The sequence below is a fragment of the Euprymna scolopes genome, chromosome 1, assembly GCF_053919585.1.
Source record: "Euprymna scolopes isolate OS-2025 chromosome 1, ASM5391958v1, whole genome shotgun sequence".
NCBI classification, from domain to species: domain Eukaryota; kingdom Metazoa; phylum Mollusca; class Cephalopoda; order Sepiida; family Sepiolidae; genus Euprymna; species Euprymna scolopes.
In genome coordinates this window covers 146,137,486-146,157,487 of record NC_136482.1, presented here as the reverse complement: position 1 = coordinate 146,157,487, position 20,002 = coordinate 146,137,486, and positions in this window count along the sequence as shown.

The following is a 20,002-nucleotide window of genomic DNA, read 5'->3' as shown; positions in this document are numbered from 1 at the left end:
TTTGGTGGTTAAAACATCTAAAGTCCAATAAAATCTATTATATATATATACTAGCATGGGTGCCCGGCGTTGCCCGGGTGTTTGGAGGTGTGTGTTGAGCAAAATAAAGAAAAAAGTGGTAGTAAGAAGGCAGGCTCGACCCCGTCCCATGAAGGAGGAAAAGAATGTGAAAAAAACATGACGTCTTTGATGATCTTGTGAAAATTTGTCGCCTCTGTCGTAAGTTTTAGGCAGACATGCAAACATACATACATACATTTATATATTGGTAGCTCAAATTTTCGACCCAAACCGATTAAAAAGCTTGCCCTATCTCTGAATACCCTTTATGTAAAATTTCAAATGTTTAGACCAAAAAGTGTCTGAGTAATTTGGTAGAGACCGCAGAGGTCAAATTTTTTAAAAATTTGACCCTTATAATGACCCCTTAACATTTATTGTTTGGGACTCAAATCAATTTATTAAGCTAGATCCATGTCCAAGGAACCTATATCTAAAATTTCAAGTGTTTAGACCCAAAATTGGCGGAGGAGTTTGGTAGAGTTCTCAAAGGTCAAATCGTTGAGCGTTGACCCCTTAACAGCCAAATTTCTGGCCAAAAACTGATTACTAAGATTTTCCCAAATCTCACTACCCTATATATTAAATTTCGAGTCTGTAGACTTAAAATTCACAGAGTTGTTGCATAGGGAAATGTACACAGATACACAGACAGACACGTTCACTTCTTTAGACATACTAGCATTTCAGCCCGGCGTTGCCCGAGTGTTTGGAGGTGTATGTTGGGCAAAAAAAAAAAAAAAAAAGCGGTCAATTTTTTTAACTTTGACCCTTATTATGACCCCCTTAACATTTATTGTTTTGGCTCAAATCAATTTATTAAGTTGGATCCATGTCTAAGGAACCTATATCTAAAATTTCAAGTGTTTAGACCCAAAATTGGCCAAAAACGGATTACAAAAATTTTCCCAAATCTCAGTATGCTGTATATCAAATTTGGAGTCTGTAGTTGTTGCATAGGGAAATGTACACACACAGTCACTTTCACTTATATATATATATATATATATATATATATATATATATATATATATATGTAAATTTTCCGGGGGGTACAGAATTTTATAATGGCTAAATACAGACCAAAAAGTATAATGAATTTAAAAAATAAAAAATGAAAATAAAGGTTAGCTAACCAGGTTTCGTTCCTCACTTATCAAAGATAAATTGAGGAACATACAATTTAAAACAAACAAAAAAACGTCATGAATATGGCGGGAGTAGGAAAAAAAAAACAGAAATAAACGGGGAAAAAATTACATAGAGACTAAATAAAGTCCAAGAAGATTTTCTTTTTGCTTGCAAAGAGAAGGTCTCAATGACTCTCGCACTCTCCCTATCATTTGAAAATTTTAGAGACTCTTTATATTAATAAAGAGTCTCTAAAATTTTCAAATGATAGGGAGAGTGCGACTTACTAAGGATCGTAAACATGTCAGCACTGAAATTCGTGGCACACGCATGGTTATTTATAAGATGGTCGCAAATCGCAGAACCATACGTATTACTCAGAACATCCGAGGGTGAAAAATTTGCATAACGAATCTTTGAAGGCGCATGCTGTTTCAAAATCTAATCTTTGCGATGTTCGCCCAGCATAGTGCGCACTGCAACTACATTTAAATTAATAAATAATAGAATTATTATGGGGGAGGGGAGAACATCTTTGCGAATAGACGGCAACATAGGCCTAGTTGAAAAAACAACATGCAGGTTCGATGCAAAATAACACCATTGCACAGACAAAGAAATTTGCTTAGCAAATCGGTCACTGATGTTACCTAGCCAAGGTAGACGTAGGTACACAGGACATCTATTAGCTATAATTTTTTGGGGTTTATGAAAATTTAAAACTTTCTTATTGATAGTAGTTTCAAGAATATCCAAGGGGTAACCATTATTACAAACGGTCTTTGTGATAAATTTGAGTTCGTTATCCAAATTAACTTCAGAACAAATCATCAAGGTCCTATGTGCTAAAGTTTTGATTAAATTATATTTTTGGTTTATAGGGCAAAAAGAGTCCCAACGCATATAGAGACTCATAAAAGTTGGTTTACGATAAACAGAAGTAAGAAAATACGAGGATGTCTTGGACACAAAAACATCCAAAAACGGAAGAGTAGAAGTCGTTTCCTTGTCTACCGTAAACTTAAGGGCTGGATGAACGTTATTAAGGGACACAAAAAAGCATCCGCATTCGTCTCGTTGTCAAATAAGCAGAAAGTGTCGTCAACGTAACGAAAATAAATGTCTGGTTTATGCAAACCAAACAATAGACCCTCTTCATGAAAACCCACAAAGATATTAGCTAACGTTGGTCCCAATGGGGAACCCATGGCCACACCATCCGTCTGTACATAATATCGTTGAAACTGAATTCTACCGACATGGTGGTGAATTTCATCAATTCTACAAAAATATTTTCTGGTATTGGGCAAGTCGGACGTTTACTCCGATATAAAGCGTCAGCATAAATATTAATAGTCTCTAATAATGGAATACAAGTAAGTCTTTACTGGAAATATCGAAGGAACACATAAATTTGTCTGAATGAGTATAATTTTGTATAAAGTTAGCAAAGCTAAAGGAATCTTTAATACAATATGAACTATAAAGTTCCAAAACAAGTTCTAAAATAATTGTCAACCATTTTGCTAGCTTATGTTGACAAGACCCTATCATATATAATATGGGTCTCAACGGTACCCCCTCTTTATGGGTCTTAGGCAAACCATACAAACGAGGGCGAATAGAACCAGTAGGACGAATTAAATCAGAAATAAAAGTGGGAAGAACACTACTTTTGACCCATTTGACAAGTTGTTTTTGGAACTGGGTATCTACCGGACTCAATTTAACAAATTTAGAGGTGTCCCCCAAAATAGTCAACATTTTATTGACATAATCCCGATGATCCATAATGACAACGCCAGAACCTTTATCGGGTTTTGTAATGACTAAAGATCTATTATGGCGAAGTGCTTTGATTATACGATAATGTTCACTTCACAATTTTGTTTCACAAAACGAAATGAGTCTGCCCGCATAAGAATGTTTGACGTCATTAAGTTTCACCTTAATATCACTGACCATAGAGTCGGAAACAGGAGAAAGTCTTTTTAATTGAGCAAAAAAATATCAAATTCAGCATATATCTCTTCACGCTTTGGAGGTATGGGAGGGATGCAGAAGTCCAAGCCATGCGAAAGAATATTAAGTTCAAGCTCAGACAACTGCGCAGAAGAGATTTAAGACGTTCTGAGTAACAATAGGGTTCGTCGAGCAACCATATTTTTTGAAGATCAAATGTTGCAAATTCTGTTGATTTTTTAACAATAACCTAGAAAGGCTACGTTTGTGCATTATTGCAACATATCTAGAAAATCTAATTTTGTCAAAAAACGACAAACTGCCAACCGAATCTTTCCAAATTTCATGATATTTCATGTTTAAACATGCCAGATTACAAGAAAGCTTAGAAAAAAATTAGAGATAAAATCACTTTCAATTTTTTGTCCGGGATGTAACTTAGCTCACTCTATTTTAAATAAAATAAAAGCGGGACAAACTTTGTTGCTCAAGCACGAGTTTAAGAAGGTCTGATTTACCTGGGCAGTCCTGATTTTACGTTTAATTTTTATTAATGCATTTAATCTATTGATTAAATCAGGTGCGTACCTGGTCTTAAAATATTTGAAAATTTTTCCGGGGGTACAGAATTTTGTAACGGCTCAATACAGACCAAAAAGCATAATGAATTTAAAAAATAAAAAATGAAAATAAAGGTTAGCTAACCAGGTTTCGTTCCTCACTTATCAAAGGTAAATCGAGGAAAATATGATTTAAAATAAACCAAAAAAGTTCATGAATATGACGGGGGTAGGAAAAAAAAAAAAAAACAGAAATAAACGGGGGAAAAAATTACATAAAGACTAAATTAAGTCCAAGAAGATTTTCTTTTTGCTTGCAAAGAGAAGGTCTCAATGACTTAATATAAAGAGTCTCTAAAATTTTCAAATGATAGGGAGAGTGTGACTTACTAATATATATATATATATATATATATATATATATATATATATATATATATATATATATATATATATATACATATGTTACGAAGTGCATACAAGATCTCATTTCGATTTGTGAAGCTTTCTTTGCGAGAAAGCAACAACTTTAGCAGGACCAGCGACTACCCTAACCCTAACCCTAACCCTAACCCATGCAATTTTTGTGATTGTAAAAGCTAGAACTCGTCTTGTTTACGTTGACATGTTTGGAACCACAGGGATGTTGTGTTTTCAGCCAATCACATTGCAAGGAAAGAGAATATAAAATATTTTCCCTAACAGCCCTCGCTGGAGCCGGTCTGTCCACAATAAAAAGGGGGCAAACGCGCCAAAACCAGTCAGTTGAGCCCAGAGTCACAGTCAGTCAACCAGCATGGGGTAATCATTGGCTTTGTCGGATTTCTTTTCCCGACGTTAAACAATCACTTTTGCATGCATCATTCATCAACTTCTCCACATGGAAGCACCAACAGCGAGAATTAACATTTACATTTCTTATTTCATCACAATTCTTGTTAGCGCCCGAGTTTTCTCTCATAAGAAGTTACAAACATGAACTTTACACCAAAACTCTTCTTTCCTGAACATCCTCACATCCTTACAAACTTTGAACACTTTAGTTTGTTTTTGCTTTTGTTAAGTTTTTTTTTTAAAATAAACGATTGAGAGATCAATCATTTAAAATTTAAACCTATATTGTTCGTCTGGTTTCTTCTCGCCACCATACGATTATTCCTATAACATATATATATATATATATATATATATATATATATATATATATATATATATATATATATACTGAAGAATTTTCATTATTTATTAGTGTTTTATTTTGAATTTTTTGAATTTTTATAATTTAATGGTGCAATTTTGATTTTAGAAAATGCCAGCAGAAAAAGCCCTCCTGCAAAAAGAAAAAAATGAATAATAAAAGTGAGACAATACAGAGATGATTTGTTTTTATTAGGATTTTTCCAATAATTTGATGGCAATAAATCAGTTTGTATTGAATGTGGTCTTGTTATAACTAATGATTCCATGAAGAAGGCAAAGTTAGAGATTCACTAGAAAACAAAACATCCATTATCTGTTCGTAGAGGAAAAAATATTTTGAGTTAAAATTGAAATCTCAACCTGTAAAATTAGTTGACTTCTTCACGAAAGTCAATGCTTCTCAGGTTTAAACATTAAAGCCTAATTATATTGTGCCAGAAATTATAAAAAGTAGGTGCAACACAAAGATACGAAGAAAAACTGATGAAAGCTGCTTTGCTAGCTTGTGTTGAAGACCTTATTGCAAAGAAGATGCAGCAGTGCTTGAAAAAAACCTCTGTCTAGAGCAACAATAATGAGAAGACAAGATGAAATGGCCAAATATGTTCAAGATAAATTAATAGAAATTCTTAAAAAAAAAAAAAATTTCCAAATAAATTGATGAACAAAAACTCATAATCAAGTACTGTTGCTTTCATACGTCAGATTTGTATATCAAAATGACTTCAAAGAAATGCTATTTTTTTTTTTTTTTAAGTTTCTCAGAGAGAACAAGTGGAGGATATATCTTTTCAGAAGTAAATAATTATTTGAATAATAACAATATTCCATTAACTAATTTGATTCAAATCAGCACAGGTGGTGCTGCATTCAAGACAGATAGGATTTTTTCTTACCCCCGCCATATTCATGACATTTTTTGGTTTGTTGTTGAGCAGATGAAAACTGTTGCTGCTCATATAATGCATGTACACTGCATTATTCACAAACAACACTTGGCAGCAAAAAAATCTGTGTGGCAATATGGAGAAAGCTCTTAATGAAGGATTAACAAATTTCTTGAATGACAGATTATTTGAAAAATTTTGTGAAGATGAACAATTTAAAAAATTGCTACTTTATACAGAAGTTAGGCGGCTCTCCAAACGTAACAGTCTTGATAGATTTGTTGGTATGTGGCAAGCTGTTCTCAAAATTCAAATCTTAATCTGCTGACTCCACTCAAAAACAAAGACAAACGCTCAGACAATTTTGAATAATCTGAATAAGAATGCAATTAAATCAAAAATATTTTATCTCAGTGACATTTTTAACTTTGTAAATGAACTAAATTTGCAACTCCAAGGAAGGAAATCTGACCTTGTCACATGTTCACAAAAGATTAAAGGTTTTATAAAGAAGTTGAAATACTGGAAAACACAACCTGACTCTATCATTGTTTAAAAATATAAATAGCATCAATTCAAGTCAAAAATGTGTCATAGAATGTGCTGAATATCTGGAAGGCCTGAAGAAAGATTTTGAGAGAAGATATGAGGAACTCATCAACACAACATATCCCCTGTGGTTTCAAGATTTAGCAAACTTTGAACTTGAAAATACTATGGAACCTGAAGTAGTTCAAGAACTTTTGAATTTAAAAGAAATTTTTTGGATATATTGAAATAAAACCAACAAATCCACAAATTTATGACTTAGTTGAGCCGAGCATATTATCTTTTCCGACAACATGGCTAGTAGAAGTGGGCTTTTCAGCTGTTGCTGACATCTTTACAAAAAAGAGAAACAAATTGAATGCTGATGAAAGAGGAACGTTAAGATTGAAACTAAATTAAACGTTTATTATTGACTATCAAGAATTAATTTAAAAAAAAAAGCACCAAGAGGGTGCATTAATTCCAGGGTATGAGAAATCCATGGTAAAACCTTTTTACATCTTACAATGGAGATAGGAGTAAAGAAAAAAAGTTTTTAACTGATTTGTTTTTCCGATGAAATGGTAGTTATAGTCGGCATTACAACTAGTGTTAGGACAATTAATCAGAATCGAGAATTGGAAAAATCGGAGCTTTTTGGGGTATCAGAATCAGGGAACATTTGAGCCTATTTTCTGATGCCAAAACCGATTCCTTTAATTATATTTTTTTATTTGATTTTGTTTTTATAAAACATCTTCCACTGCTTGTAGTAATAATAAAATAATAAATATTTATAGATTTAAACTTCCAGTAAGACTAAAATCTCTAGATAACCCCGTCACAAGTGTGTTTTTACATTTGAGAAAATATATGCCCATTTAATATGTGTTTTTGCAATAATCGGGACAACATAACCATTTTATAGTTAAATATTTAGAGATTTATATAGGATAGGAATCGGAATCGGTAATTGTATCGGAATCAGGAATTTCGTATGGAATCGGTAATTGTATGGGATTCGGGAAAAATATTGGAATCGTCCCATCGCTAATTACAACATTCTCGAAAGTTCTGGCCTGTTTACGGTATCAATACATGCAAAGATAAAATTTGGTCCGCATAGTATTTACATGGGCTTGAGACAGAGAATGCATTGAACACTATGCTATTTGTTTTACATGGATTAAGTGGTATTTTTCTTAGAACTGACACCTTGAAAATAATTTTGATTAAGTCATCCCCTTTTGACTGTTCAGAAATAGTGGATTCGTCTGTATGATGACAATTCTCTACATACCCTCTCTCTAGAAAAACATCAATTAAGGAGGAGATATAATATATAATGTATTTACTGTGTGAAATGAACAAATCTGGATGAGCATCATATTTCTCTGCCTGATCTCATAAGATTTGTAGAACAGGATGCCTAAGAATCATTTGAAATAAAGAAAAATTAGTTGGTTTGTTGATGCATTCAGCAGTAGCATAATGTCTTACTTTCCAAAATTGCCTTCTTTTATTTTTTTTATACATAGGCATCACCACTTATCAAGGCCCAGAGGCCACTGGACAATATAGTAATCGTTAGTAATGGAAATTCGGTAAATTTGTTAACTTAAATGGAATGGCTCATCAAGAACTTGTTTACGTTGGACTTGGAGACAACCGTATTGTAATCAGCTGGAAAGCAGGCAAACCGAAGACAGTTCCACAGGCGTGAAGTTCTGAGAAAGAAGCTTTGCTCATGGAATCTACGTTTAGGTTTAGGTACAGATAAAGAGTGGGGGGAATTATTGATAGTGTTTTCTGCTAGACGGGTGTTTCTTGTGAAAGTTTGGTGAGGGGGGACCATAGATTGGAGCTCAGTCGAGTACTTACCATAAAAATAACGATAAAGCAGTGACAAACTCACAACATCTCTTCTGTGAGATAGAGGTTGCAGGGAAGAGAAAAGGACATCTCCTTCAAAGCTATGAAGTCTATTTTAAATTCTATCAAGGCAGGATAAGTCCTGTCTAGCAGCTCTTGCCCAGATGTGAACTTTTTAGGTTGATCTATGCTGTGTTGAGAACATAGCTAACAACAGTAGAAGATCTCTCTATTTCTCTCTCTCGTTCGCTCCTTTATGAGCATGAGAAAAAGAAAAGTAATCAGCAACTTGCCATCATAAAAAGTAACACACATATGTGAAAGTAGTAAGCCAACATGAAATTAGAAAATCCTATAAAACAAACAACCCGAGAGATGAATATTTCACTGGACGGTTGTACTTACTTGTACTTGCTTCGTTAATCACATCTCGAATTGAGGCCGATGATCCAATGCCACAGCAGTCATGAGCGTGAGCCATTCACCGTTCCAGTGACGTAGACCATAGAGGTGAGGACCCAGAATCAACTCTGAGTCTTGTTTGACTGTCTTCATCTAAGTCTTCAGCTGTTCACTGCAACGTCTCCTCCAGCCTTGCAGCAAGGCCAGGTCAATGGCCTAGCGGATAACATCACCCGGTTGACAACGAAGGGCATGGTCAAACCAGCATAGATGCCTCATGAGGATGGTTTGTGCAAGAGAAGACGTCTTGCAGCGTGTGTGGACTACAGTGTTTGGGACAAAATGCTGCCAGCAAACCTGGAGGATATGACATAAACACTGATGATCAAACACCTAAAGTTTGTGCTGCTCAGAGACCCGCATAGACTACATTTTGCAACCATACAGGAGAATGGTATGAACAAGGGCATGGTTGATCCTGATCTTTGTTCTCAAATTGATTTCATGTTGAGACCATAGACGGGTGTAAAGGCAGTTGAAGACAAGACAAGCTTTGTTGATGCGGTTAAAGATATCTTCCTCATCTTGGCCTGTTGCGGTGATTATGGAGCCAAGGTATTTGAATCGGTCAACCTCTTCAAGGGTGTCCACATTGAGGGTAATAGGTTGTTTTGGGGCTGGGCGGAATCCCGCAATCAGTAGCTTCATTTCTGGACATTGATCTTCATACCAATCTTTGCAGCAGTGAACTGCATCGTGTTTATTGCTTCTTGGATGTGGACAAAGTCATCACCAAGAATGGTGATGTCATCTGCATAGTCAAGGTTTGTTAGTTAAAAATTGGTACCTGCTGTGACACCAGATAAATTTCTAGTGCAGTGGAGTCCAGTCAATGGCATAATTGAACAGTGTTTGGTGATAGAATGCAGCTTTGTCAAACTCCAGATATTTTGAAGAGCTGGGATTCCTGACCATAGGCACTAACCTTAGTGCAGGGGGAAAGATAATAGACTTTTATCAGATTCAGTAGCTTTGTTGGGATGCTATCTGCATGCATAATCTGCCAAATTGCTCCGTGATCAATGGAATCAAAGGCCGATGCAAAGTCGATGAAGCAGGCAATGGTCTTTTACTGGTAGCACTAACGATTCTCAAATACCTGACAGAGAGTGAAGATTTGGTCAGTGCATCCACGACCAGATCGGAAGCCACACTGATTTGGTCTTGGGCACATGTCTCTTTGGCATTGAAACCACTTTAGCAGAATAGTAATGAAGACTTTTATGGCAATATCGATAAGGTTTATACCTCGGTAGTTGCTGCAGCGTCATTTATCACCTTTCTTGAAAAAAAGGAAGCAGGATGGCATCGTTCCAATCCTGAGGTGCAGGGCAGGTGCAAGTGAGTCAGAGCCAGCTTTGTAAATTTCAGCAGGGAGACAGTCTTCACCAGCCGCTTCGTTGCTTTTTAACTATGTCCAGAATTTTCTCCAAAGCGGGACAGCTGTGTCAGTTACATTGGATTTGAGCTGAATGAGGTGGCTGGGATGTGTGGCTGAGCAAGGTAGCAAAATGTTCACTCCAGCGCTGGAGGCGATCATCAAGGTTCTAGGGCAACAATTTTATCGTTCCACCCTGTAAAGCAAAATAAATTTTTCTTACTTAAGAAACACTAGTTTTTGTACATCATGATCGTCAACACACCGGTTCCAGTTTGATCTCCAAAGTTAAGCAATGTTGAGCCAGGTCAGTACTAAAACGGGTGACCATTTGGGACTCAAGCAATGCCGATTCAAGAGAGGTGTGATCGGAAATTGCATAACGCTTGCCTCACGATTTCACACACAGCTGTCTTTACAGAGTTTCCATTGTCTTTCGAGACTGAACAGAGGCATCTCTAGGAAGCTGAGTGGTTCTTTATCAATGTTGTAGTGACTTAAAAAAGAATGCATGGATATTTAGAAGCCCCAAAATACTCCGGGATTATTGGATGGTTAAATGTTTTGAGGTCACCAACATTATTATATTATCTACTTAAAGAATACAAAGATTATCCATGCAAAAACAGAATATGTTACAAATTCAAGCTCATCAAATCATATTATTTATATTTATGTTTGAGAATGGAACGAATCTATCCATAACAGAGTGCAATGAGAAAATCAGCAGCAGCAGATGAAGGATAGCTGGCTTGTGGAAAGATTAGCGGCAGCAGCAGTTGTTAAAGCATGTATGCAAATTAGAAAGTGCACATGAGTTTGCATCACAAGAAAAGGAGAGAAAAATACACCATGTGGTAGAGAGAGAACCAAAGTGCGTACCAGGGTAAGAAACTGCTGGCATGGACCAGTGTGAAGTGGCGAGGAGACAGAGACTTTTAAAAAGCACATGTGTGTGTGAAAACCTTTGGAAATATAATGAAATGCATTTTTTGGAAAAAAAAACCCACAAATAAATGCATTTAATTTGCACTTAAAAAAAATGCTAAGTTCGATTTTTATTTCTTTCCTTTGTTTGTTTACTCCTTTGCGGTGGTGCTGGACAGCGTGTGGGCCCAAAAAGTTTCAAGTGTAACGTCACAGTAAAATAGTGATGGCCACATTACAGAGCTTCAGAATTTGGCCAAACTTTCAATTGATCAATATCTGGATTTTTTTCAATGCTATAACTTCACTGATTTGTGGAGATGGACTTAATTATTTAAAATAAATAAATAAAAATTGAGAAAAAAAAATTAATGCACGTGCTGTGTTAATAAGAAAGGTCCTATTCATGGGCTTTGGAAATATTGGTTCTTTCTATGCGCTGATGAAGCACAGTCGTGCAAAATTATAATTGATAAACTGTTATTCACTTGTATGCCAACACCAGGTCTGAAAGAATTGTATGCAAGGTGGTACCAATAAAAGACAAACATTTTTAAAATTAATTGAATCAAGTCAGGAGTCCTAGAAACTCACTATCCTTTCAGATTATAAATATGGCTTATTTTATGGTTGTATTGTCGAACTGCTTGTTAAGTGTTGAGCCATTATGTTGAACAAAGACGGCAGTAGTAAATCAAATTGGCAAAGAATCAATGCAGTCACAATCTCGAGTGTTGAGTAATTCTTTAGAACAAAGATGTCGGCATTAGATTGGTAAAGAATCAATGTAGCCCGGATCAGCAGTGATTTAGTTGTGTCAAGACGGAGACTGATAACGAACTGACTTGAATCCAAAATTCAATATTTTTATAATGAGGTCGGAGGCTTCTCATTGGTTGATTGTCCAAACGCGTAGTTATAAATAAGATCGTCCAAATTCTTGTGGTCATACCCTAACATTATGAATCCAGAACATTATTTTTAATGCAATAGTATTGTTACTCAAGGTAGATTCTTTTAAAGTGTTTGCGATTTCAGATGAAATTAATAAAGCACAAATCCTTAGAGCCTTTATATGTGTCTGTGTGTGTGTGTGTATATTTCAGAAATTTGTCTAAATTAATAAACATTTAAATTTTTTTCTAAGTTATGAGGTTTTCCTTGAATTATTTGCACATTCACTAATGAGCTAAGAGACTGCGGTTCAGTCCTCGGATGAATCATAGCAAAGACTCAAGAAGGAGTACTTGATGCTAAAGGCATAAGGTAAGGATCAAGGGTAAGTGGAGTTATCCTAGGAAAGGAGTTGTCTTCTTCCCAAGACTTTGGTGTAGTAGCTATTTTTAAAAATTTTATTTGCAATCTAAAAATAATAGAGTATAAGACTTGAGCATTTTTGTATACAGTAGAACCCCTAGGATATGTTTTTTTCAGGTTACAATGTGGAATATGGTGTTTTCCCGACTCCTGGTTACATATTTGCCCCACCTTACGGTGTTATTTATAATGTTATTTGATTATATATATATGTGTATTATATACTGTACTGTATTTTGTTACTAATTTTTAATTCCGTATCCCGGGGGTTCTACTGTATGTGGATGTGTGCTTTGTATGAAATAATAAATTTTTATTTGTTTGCTACTTATCAGTTTAGTGTTATTCGGTTCTCATAAAATTAGTTGCATTTTAAGATGATTCTGTAATCAATAGAGGTTAGCAGCTATTAAGCACATGTATGATAGACTGCTGCAAGTGAAACCATCTCTCACCCTCCCTTATTTGCACAAGCCTGCTAATGGACTCTCCCTAATATTTGTAATGACCGTGCCTCGCAATAAATCTTCCAAATGAAAGAAGCAACAAAAAGAGTAAAAGAACACGTGACAGATGATTTTTCTCTTTGAATTTCTTATCTTTTTACTGGATGCCAGACATTCACTCATTATTTTAGAGATTTCAACCAAGAGATCTTTTTATGATTCTAACCGTCCATTTGTACCTCTCTTGCACATAGTTCACTAGGAAAACTAGGTAGTTTTTGATATTCTTTTTCATGAGCCCAGTTGCTCCTATAATTGCTGGAATGATGGTGATCTTACTAAGATTCCAGTTTCTTTTCATGTGATACATAAGAGTTTGGTATTTAATTATCTTTTCTTTCTCAGCTCTGTTTCATCTAGTATCATCAAGGACACTGACTTCAGTTAGGGTTGCTACTAGTGATGGGACGATTCCAATATTTTTCCCTGATTCTGATACAATTACCGATTCCGTACTAATTTCCCGATTCCGATACAATTACCAATTCTGATTCTTTATAAATCTCTACATATCTAACTATATAGTTGTATTTTTCTTTGATTACCATGAAAACACACATGTTAAATGTGCAGATATATTCCTAAACATAAAAATATACTTGAATTTAGCTTCACTGGTGGTTTAAAATCAATAAATATTATTTTATCATTATTACCTGCAATGGAAGGTTGAGCTTTAAACAAAATCAAATAAAAAAAAAAGAAAACAATTAAAAGAATCGTTTTGGCATCAGAAAATTGGTACAAATTTTTCAGATTCCAATACCGATTCCAATACCTTCAAATATTCCAATTTTTCCGATTAATCGTCCCAACACTAGTTGCTACTTTCCATCTCTTGTCCTATATCACCGTCACTTTTAAGAACTTTGTTTTCTAGGTGCATAGCTATAGAAATTGCATAATCTTAGTGGATATTATATGACTTATTTCCGACAATTCCTTCTGGTTTGCATTTTCAAGACTTGCTGCTACATTTGATATTAAACTTTTTACAGTTGATCCAGTGGAGATATTTACACAGCCATTGTGTCACATTGTATAATAGCTGTCCCCCAGCAGAATCTGACAACTGGATGTCAGTTGAATCGCACTCCTTTATTTCTGCATGGCATAACCTGTCCTTGGTGTCATTGCTGAGATCACTCATCTCCTTAAAAGCATTGGTCATCAAGCCTTGATTTTGGGCAGCCATTATCATCTTCTACCGATCATAGTGGAGCGATCCTCTTTTGAGCCAGTCTACAGAGTTTTCCTTATATATATATTCCTGTGATAGTTCTTTTGGTGTTTCTGCTTCATTTGTAAGACAGTTTTGTTCAAGATGCTTTGCCAGTTTTATGATGGAGGTTGCTTTATTGGCTCTTGTTTCTTGATGTTTATGTGCCATCATAAGGTTTAGGTTCCGAATATTGGCTGATGCTCACAATGTTGATAATCTATTTCTAAGAGACTTATATCTCCTGTTCCTTTGAGCAGATGTAGTCTTGGTATACACTGGTTTCTATACAATATTTTGCAGTATCAACATCTTTCTCATTTGAGTCTGTTAACATCCTTTTGCTGCCAGTTAATAATGCCAAAGCTGTATGTTATCATTGGTATGGCAAGTTGGTTAGTGGCAGTTATTTTGGTTTTGTTTGTGAGCTGTGTTTTGCAAAGTTTTCATACATTACATAGATATTCTCTAATTTTTTTCTCTAATCTTTGCATGTTGAATTGAATCACGTTCTTCTATGCCAAAATACCAAGTAGAACAATAAATTTGTCGCCCTAAAGAAAACAACACTACAAATTTATTTTAAAACTTTAATTGAAAAAATTGATTCAAGTAACTTGATTATGTAGTAGAACTAACATTTATTTAATGTAGCCGCCTTCAGCTTCAATTACTGCCTTGATACGGTTTTGGAACTAAGAGTATGCCTTTCCTACAAGTGCCGGCAGGAGCTCAGTGAATATTCAGCGGATGCCAGTGATCAGGCTGACTTTGATGTTGTGGGAGGTCATGTTGGTGATGTTCTCGATGTATGACCAAACGAAGTAGTCCACCAGGTTCAAGTCAAGAGAGGAGAGGGGGTCAGTGAGAGAAGGGTACAAAGCTGTAGAACTCTTTCTAAAGTCAAGCCTGAGTCTTTTTGGACTTGTGGGTCAGTGCCGAGTCCGACTGCCACACCCAGGATCTGCCAGCAGCCACTTGATTGCACCAGGGGATCACCACACTCTTCAACCCATCCCGATACACTTTGGTGTTGACTTTCAAGCCGACTTCGAGGGTGTGAGGTGGCATGATGTGCCCTCACATAAAACCACACGAGTTGTACAGCAGCACATCTCAGATCTCGCTCGTTGAGTATCGTGTCACTTTTAGACATGATAAAAGGCTCCTATCGCTCTTGGGATTTGTACACAACTGGCCAACTAGTAGATGGTCTGCAACAAAAAAAGAAAACTGGTTTTCATCAAATGGAAATGGAATTATGTTGTCTTTTTTTAGAGTGACAATTTTATCTTCCGCCCTGTATTTGTATTATTCCTGCTCTTTTGGGTTTTTGATGCCAGTTTCTTCATAAAGCTGTATGTTTTCTCTTTGGATCTTCTTTCCAGTTCTGAGGAAATACTTGGCTCATTTGTCTAGGCCAAACTTGATTCCAATATCAGTGGAGAAAGTATGTAAAATTTGTTTGACAAAGTACAAAACGGACTTTGAAATCTAGTAGTCGATGTCTTCTTTTCCCTGTTTTAGACAACATTTAGAAAAAATAATCCCTCGACAAGCGATTCAACTCTAGAAGCAAATCTGAAGCAACTTAAGATATAATGATGGAACCTGATCAATACATGCATGTATACATGTATATATATATATATATATATATATATGATGGAAAATAGTATTCTGACGAAATAGAGAAAACAAGGAACAGAGTTATGTGTTCATCAACGTTTTGTCTTTATTTCAAGACTTCCTCTTGATAAACGAGATTAAGAAAACAAAACCTCCAGTTCCAATATTTGAAAATGTTCTTGTGAAAAGTGTGATGCTATTCCATTTAATAAAAATTTACTTATTAATGCTACTACATTATAGAAACCTCCACGTTGTTTAATTGTGCTTGAACTTGCGATAAATGAAATAAATATATATAGATGTTTTAATATAATATTTTAACATGTTATTACTTACATCAGTTGGACAAGTAGCATATACGTGTTGCAATATTTTGGGAAGTACTTCCTTTCATCAGGCATGCATTTGATTTTCAAATGTGCATACACACAATGCATGCCTGTTCCTTAGCAGAGCAGGCTCTGTTTATGTGAACATAGCCACATTTTGTACAGTAGAACCCTGGGATACGGCATTATAAACTAGAAACAAAATACAGTATGTAATACACATATCTATCATCAAATAACATTATAAATAACACTGTAAGGTGGGGCCAATAATGTAACCAGGGACTGAAAAAACATTGTATTCCATTTTGTAACCTGAAATCCCAGAGTTCCTTTTTCTTTCATCCTACATTCTCTTTTTTTCCTACAACAATTTCTGTGATCCTTCTCATAAGAATAATTCTTTTGTAGATATCTTTTATCAAAATTTTATATATGTACAGCTAATTTCTCATTGTTTGGCTTGCAGTTTTTCTGTAACTTGGTAATTTTTACAGGGTCATTTTTTTTTAAATGGAAATCACTCAAGAAAAAGCATGAAGCCATTTGATGTAAGGAGCTAAAAAATATATACCAATTCAAGGTCAAAATGAAGCCAACGATAAATGTTATATGAATAGATTCCAACCCAGAAAACAGCAATTCTTCCTCCTCTGTCAGAAACATCATTCATGGAATTTGACGACTAAATGACAAAATGAGCCAAAGCTGTATTTGGATTTGGGCTTGCTATCTCTCAATTATGGTATCTCATAGACCCTATGATATCTTTTAGTTGTTTAAAGACCCTATGATATCTTTTAGTTGTTTAAAGACCCTATGATATCTTTTAGTTGTTTAAAGACCCTATGATATCTTTTAGTTGTTCAAAGCTACATTTTTTTTTTGCTTGTAAGATAATGGCCATTACGAAAGGAATATTACTCCTTTTTTAGTTTTTTGTTAGTGAAAATGTACTGTCCATAATTAAACCCTTACTCTGAACAAACTTTAAAAGCTTTTGAATCAAGCCACTGCAACTACCTCTTTTCTGTGTCTACCTCGTCGTCAGTTATTACATCTAATGATGCACGATATTGGTTTAATAGCAATTAAAAAATGAGAAGACAAAATATAATCTGTAACAGATTTATTCAACAACTTACAGATTAAGTGGTAAGGTAGAAGCTGGATATGTGATGAATAAAGGCTGTGATGAGAGACACATTTGTTTACCTCTCCAAAATGTCATGGCAGATCTGCTCTTTTTTCAAGGGCGATAACTCTCCCTTCTTCAGTCCAAGGCAAATAACACCTAATAACTGTACACTTCAATTGTCTTTTCAGTTTAAAAAGTGTATTTCACATTGTCAGTTTTCAAGTGTTTTTCTGATGCTTTGCGGTATAGCTCGGATTTCTGAAACCAGGCTTTGAAATTTTCTTTACCACTGTCTGTTCAGGACATTTGTGTTGGAGGATATAAAAGGATATTTTTACTAATCCCGAAAAACTGAGTCATAGGAAAGCCTTTAAAAAAATATCTTAGTGACCCCTGGAGATTGAACATTCTTTATGATCTACGGACCCACCCTCAAACCCATGGTTCGAATTCTTGTAATGCAGAGTCAACCCTCTTTTCCTTAGTAGGGAAACCGAAGCATGTTTTTAACACCTGAAGAAGGTTGCAGCGACCGAAACGTTGTGCTAATAACACCCAAGATGAGAATAATAGTTCAATTAATAAACATAACACAAATTATTCTTAGTTATAAACTTTCTTTGCTCCTGGTAGACCTCCACCCCTAACTTTATTATTCTTAATATCTATCAATCTCTACTATAATCTTTTACTATCTGATTGCTACCAGTAATATTTTTTTTACTATAAATTTAATTTTGTAAAAAATTCTTACTATGAAAACATTTAAAAAAAAAAAGAAGCCAAATACAATTTTTCAAGGCCAAACTGCAAACTGCTTAAGGAAAAAAAAAAAAAAAAAGAGAAAAGAAGAAAAAAAGCCAAATTTGCAAAATTTGGCTTTAAAAGGGCCAATCTGGCAACTCTGAAGTGGTAACACATGATTTGGAAATCTATTTTCAATAATAACTAGCTGGACGCCCAGTGTTGCTTGGTAATACAATATACTTAAACAAGATAATTTATGCAGATTGTGTATGTATTATTATAGAATCAATCCTCTATTTAATATTATACATTATGAGGAATAATTGGCCTGGTGGACTAATTCGCAAAAGAAATTAAAATAAATGAATAAATAATAATGATTAAGTAGCTCATCATTCCGTCTGTATTTGTTTACAATCTCACGTCAGCTGATATTTGGGTTCGATGTTGAATGCCCTGGAAGCTCACTTCTGATTAATGTTTAGTTTTAAAATATCCAAACAAAAATGATTTGCAGTGATTTTAAATAGTACCTCTTCTTTTATCATAAATTGAATTCATTAACAAGAAAAAATTAAAATAAAATGGTGAAGTACACCTGGACTTTTACACAGGATCATTCGATCTGTAGTTGAATGTTCTACCACTGAGCTATGTTTCCAGAGGTCAACAATTTTTTTTTTTTTTTTTTCTAAGAAGAAATTATTTGTTGAGATTTTATTATCTCCTTTGCTGGTGCAACCTAAAATATTCTCTTATAAAAATTCTTTTTTATCTATAAGAAAGAAAGACTATTTTTAGGATCGGATTTTTTTTGATTTTCGATACTTCTCAGACGAATTTCTGCATAAAACATATCTAAGAACACTATCAGACATATAAATTACCTTTGTGTGAAATTTGCAAAAGACAGGCTCAGCCGTTTCGAAACCTGCTTGGCCTAACGTTCACAGGAAACATGAGCTGGAACAATTATGTTGAAAACATTGCCAGGGCCGCTGCAAAAAAGGTAGGCTCTCTCTACCGTGCTAGAAAACTACTGACACCTGAAAGTATCCTGTATCTCTATAAGGCAACCATTCGCCCATGTATGGACTGGGCTGGTGCGTCTACTACTAGTCTCTCGCTCCTAGACAACGTTAAAAAAAGAGTCGCCAATCTGATAGGCCCTGAACTGGCATCTAAGCTTCCCTCTGCTTGTTCTACAAGTATTTTAATGGTGAATGCTCTGACGAACTGCAGACACTTGTGCCCCCACGACGCAGACACCCCCGACAAACCCGACAAGCAGCTAAACCCCACCTCTTCACAGTAGAGATCCCTAGATGTAAAAGATCTTTCTACTCCAGTAGTTTCTTCCCCAGAACCGCTAGACTCTGGAATTCCATTCCAGGATCCTGCGTCCCTAACTGTATTGACATGCAGAAGTTCAAGTGCAACGTGAACAGACATCTTGCTGCCCAAATCCCTACATAGTGCCCCAGTAGTTGCTGACCCTGATAGTAGCCCCCTACACCAAAGTGGACATGTGCCTTGTTTGGGGTGAAAATGTAATAAAAAATAAATAAAAAACTAAAAAACTCTCGCGCACACACACAAAGTGACTTTTATATAATAGTAGATTAATTTTCTATCTCATCGGTTTTTTCATAATTTTTGGATATGTTACGAATTTCGACATAACAATTAAGTACCATTGGTCTTATTGAAATTCAGTATTTCGAATTTTCGATTTTGCTACAATAACGAAGTAGGTTGTTTTACTAGACAAATAGATTCGAAAAGGTTGTAATATATATATATATATATATATATATATATATATATATATATATAAATGTTATCAAAGGTAAGATAAGTTACTTTTCTACCTAACCGAATAAGTTTGTTTTTATTTAATGTAAAATGTTTATTCGGTTCGAAAATCATACATATTTGAAAAATATATATGATATATTTGAAAAAGACAAATGGCGGCGAGGTCTCTGTTGAGTACGTTAAGTTTATGAAAATGAGTTCAAACTAAAAAATTATACAAAATACTGTTAAAAACTCACTCAATATATGTAAGCCTATATGTCAAGGTAAGATATATTGAGTGAGCTTAGCTTCTAACAGTATTTTGTACAATTGTTTTTTTAGTTTGA